The sequence below is a fragment of the Quercus suber genome, unplaced genomic scaffold (genome assembly GCF_002906115.3).
Source record: "Quercus suber isolate HL8 unplaced genomic scaffold, Cork oak 2.0 scaffold_51, whole genome shotgun sequence".
In the NCBI taxonomy this organism is placed as follows: Eukaryota; Viridiplantae; Streptophyta; class Magnoliopsida; order Fagales; family Fagaceae; genus Quercus; species Quercus suber.
In genome coordinates, this window is record NW_027069516.1 from 1,320,712 (window position 1) to 1,325,428 (window position 4,717).

Below are 4,717 nucleotides of genomic sequence, written 5' to 3' on the forward strand. Positions count from 1 at the left end.
GGAGGGGGGAAAAAGAAGGGCCTCCTCGGCCACAGGCCGAGGAGCATTCCCTCATTTGTAAGAAAACACTCAGCCATTTTTAAAAATAAGTTTGGGCATGGTGATCAACGGCCAGCACCTAAGCCTGTCAGCCCACTCTCTATAAATGTATTGTTTGGGCTTGTTGGGCTGAAAACCCAACACTCAATTCAAATTGAGTCCTTACAATTGGCGCCGTCTGTGGGAAGGATTAGGGTGCTGGCCGGTGCACCAGGTAAACGTTCCAAGTTATAATTATTTGTTTTACAGTAGATTGAGTAAGATAAGGTTCTAAGTTCTAAGTGTTTGTTTTACGGTAGATTGAAAAAGATAACGTTCCAAGTTATAAGTATTTGTTTTACAGTAGATTGAGTAAGATAAGGTTCTAAGTTCTAAGTGTTTGTTTTACGGTAGATTGAAAAAGATAACGTTCCAAGTTATAAGTATTTGTTTTACAGTAGATTGAGTAAGATAAGGTTCTAAGTTCTAAGTGTTTGTTTTACGGTAGATTGAAAAAGATAACGTTCCAAGTTATAAGTATTTGTTTTACAGTAGATTGAGTAAGATAAGGTTCTAAGTTCTAAGTGTTTGTTTTACGGTAGATTGAAAAAGATAACGTTCCAAGTTATAAGTATTTGTTTTACAGTAGATTGAGTAAGATAAGGTTCTAAGTTCTAAGTGTTTGTTTTACGGTAGATTGAAAAAGATAACGTTCCAAGTTATAAGTATTTGTTTTACAGTAGATTGAATAAGATAAGGTTCTAAGTTCTAAGTGTTTGTTTTACGGTAGATTGAAAAAGATAACGTTCCAAGTTATAAGTATTTGTTTTACAGTAGATTGAGTAAGATAAGGTTCTAAGTTCTAAGTGTTTGTTTTACGGTAGATTGAAAAAGATAACGTTCCAAGTTATAAGTATTTGTTTTACAGTAGATTGAGTAAGATAAGGTTCTAAGTTCTAAGTGTTTGTTTTACGGTAGATTGAAAAAGATAACGTTCCAAGTTATAAGTATTTGTTTTACAGTAGATTGAGTAAGATAAGGTTCTAAGTTCTAAGTGTTTGTTTTACGGTAGATTGAAAAAGATAACGTTCCAAGTTATAAGTATTTGTTTTACAGTAGATTGAGTAAGATAAGGTTCTAAGTTCTAAGTGTTTGTTTTACGGTAGATTGAAAAAGATAACGTTCCAAGTTATAAGTATTTGTTTTACAGTAGATTGAGTAAGATAAGGTTCTAAGTTCTAAGTGTTTGTTTTACGGTAGATTGAAAAAGATAACGTTCCAAGTTATAAGTATTTGTTTTACAGTAGATTGAGTAAGATAAGGTTCTAAGTTCTAAGTGTTTGTTTTACGGTAGATTGAAAAAGATAACGTTCCAAGTTATAAGTATTTGTTTTACAGTAGATTGAGTAAGATAAGGTTCTAAGTTCTAAGTGTTTGTTTTACGGTAGATTGAAAAAGATAACGTTCCAAGTTATAAGTATTTGTTTTACAGTAGATTGAGTAAGATAAGGTTCTAAGTTCTAAGTGTTTGTTTTACGGTAGATTGAAAAAGATAACGTTCCAAGTTATAAGTATTTGTTTTACAGTAGATTGAGTAAGATAAGGTTCTAAGTTCTAAGTGTTTGTTTTACGGTAGATTGAAAAAGATAACGTTCCAAGTTATAAGTATTTGTTTTACAGTAGATTGAGTAAGATAAGGTTCTAAGTTCTAAGTGTTTGTTTTACGGTAGATTGAAAAAGATAACGTTCCAAGTTATAAGTATTTGTTTTACAGTAGATTGAGTAAGATAAGGTTCTAAGTTCTAAGTGTTTGTTTTACGGTAGATTGAAAAAGATAACGTTCCAAGTTATAAGTATTTGTTTTACAGTAGATTGAGTAAGATAAGGTTCTAAGTTCTAAGTGTTTGTTTTACGGTAGATTGAAAAAGATAACGTTCCAAGTTATAAGTATTTGTTTTACAGTAGATTGAGTAAGATAAGGTTCTAAGTTCTAAGTGTTTGTTTTACGGTAGATTGAAAAAGATAACGTTCCAAGTTATAAGTATTTGTTTTACAGTAGATTGAGTAAGATAAGGTTCTAAGTTCTAAGTGTTTGTTTTACGGTAGATTGAAAAAGATAACGTTCCAAGTTATAAGTATTTGTTTTACAGTAGATTGAGTAAGATAAGGTTCTAAGTTCTAAGTGTTTGTTTTACGGTAGATTGAAAAAGATAACGTTCCAAGTTATAAGTATTTGTTTTACAGTAGATTGAGTAAGATAAGGTTCTAAGTTCTAAGTGTTTGTTTTACGGTAGATTGAAAAAGATAACGTTCCAAGTTATAAGTATTTGTTTTACAGTAGATTGAGTAAGATAAGGTTCTAAGTTCTAAGTGTTTGTTTTACGGTAGATTGAAAAAGATAACGTTCCAAGTTATAAGTATTTGTTTTACAGTAGATTGAGTAAGATAAGGTTCTAAGTTCTAAGTGTTTGTTTTACGGTAGATTGAAAAAGATAACGTTCCAAGTTATAAGTATTTGTTTTACAGTAGATTGAGTAAGATAAGGTTCTAAGTTCTAAGTGTTTGTTTTACGGTAGATTGAAAAAGATAACGTTCCAAGTTATAAGTATTTGTTTTACAGTAGATTGAGTAAGATAAGGTTCTAAGTTCTAAGTGTTTGTTTTACGGTAGATTGAAAAAGATAACGTTCCAAGTTATAAGTATTTGTTTTACAGTAGATTGAGTAAGATAAGGTTCTAAGTTCTAAGTGTTTGTTTTACGGTAGATTGAAAAAGATAACGTTCCAAGTTATAAGTATTTGTTTTACAGTAGATTGAGTAAGATAAGGTTCTAAGTTCTAAGTGTTTGTTTTACGGTAGATTGAAAAAGATAACGTTCCAAGTTATAAGTATTTGTTTTACAGTAGATTGAGTAAGATAAGGTTCTAAGTTCTAAGTGTTTGTTTTACGGTAGATTGAAAAAGATAACGTTCCAAGTTATAAGTATTTGTTTTACAGTAGATTGAGTAAGATAAGGTTCTAAGTTCTAAGTGTTTGTTTTACGGTAGATTGAAAAAGATAACGTTCCAAGTTATAAGTATTTGTTTTACAGTAGATTGAGTAAGATAAGGTTCTAAGTTCTAAGTGTTTGTTTTACGGTAGATTGAAAAAGATAACGTTCCAAGTTATAATTATTTGTTTTACAGTAGATTGAGTAAGATAAGGTTCTAAGTTCTAAGTGTTTGTTTTACGGTAGATTGAAAAAGATAACGTTCCAAGTTATAATTATTTGTTTTACAGTAGATTGAGTAAGATAAGGTTCTAAGTTCTAAGTGTTTGTTTTACGGTAGATTGAAAAAGATAAGGTTTTAAGTTCTAAGTGTTTGTTTTACGGTAGATTGAAAAAGATAACGTTCCAAGTTATAAGTATTTGTTTCACAGCAGATTGAATAAGATAAGAGTTCTAAATTTTAAGTATTTATTGTAAAAAACAAAAAAAAAAAAAAAAAAAAAAAAACAACGAAAGAGAAAAACAAAAGATCTTGATATTATTAATTCAAACGTAGAAAAATTACATATTACAATCAGAGGCTCAGGTAGGCCTGTATTACAAGTAAATTTACAAGCTAATAGCCACCTGCTATTCCTAGCTATTCCTACAATCAGAGGCCCAGGTGAAGCCGCCCCAAGGGAGAACTAGCCGGAGGGAAGTGTCAACTCGTGCTTTTATTTGGCACCAAGAGAATGGGAGAGCTTGACATAAGGTGGAGGAGGTGAAGGACAATCATGCCCTCAGACCCCAACCACTCCCTCCTCGGCTGGGCAGAGCTGGAACAAAGAGAGGAGCAGACGCAGGGGCTCGGGGGACCCTCCCCCGTGATGTTCCCTCGATTCTCTCCATTCCGCTCGAGTGTTGGCCATTGGAGACGGCAACACTCGAGCACCGCCCATGAGGTGAATTCATGCGCCTTCCTCGTCGGGGTGTGCTCCGAGGAAAGACGTGAGGTTCTTTAACAACACCCTTCTGGGATACCTCGAAGGGCACCATCAGGATTACGCCTAGACTCTGCCGCACCGAAAGCCCAGTGGGGACTGCGGCCATACCGGTTCTTTTCAGTCCCGGCAACAATTCGGCGGGGTTGTTAAAAGGGCATGTGAAGTTGGAAGGAGATGTTTTGCTCTGGTTGCGTTGAGAGGTTCATGGGTTGTGGGGTAACCATCTACTTACTTTATATAGGGGATGGAAGTTTGGTGAGAATTAATTCATGCAAAATTCGAGAAGGGTATTATCAGCTGGATCAGTAATGAAGTCCCCAATTTCCAAGGAGGCCACGGACGGTTGGACTCGTGTCAATTTACGAGGGCATTAATGAAGGCGTGTTTCGTGCACCGGAGCGTCAAGCGCGGAATACGAACAGGCAAAGGGCGCTTCATAAATGAAAAAGATGGGGCCTCGAGTTAGAGATGAGATCAATGCCACGTGTAAAGATCCTAATCTGACGTAAAGAGTAATCATCTCCAATAAAGCGATCTGAGGGCAAATCCCTAATTAAAAAAAATTGAAGTGGTAGACAGAACCAAGGTATTGCATGGTCCTCGGACCCAAACCTATGGTAAAACTACGCACACCATTATGTCTCATTCAGAAAAAAAAATTGAAGTGGTAGACAGAGCCAAGGTATTGCATGGTCCTCGGACCCAAACCTATGGTAAAACTACAC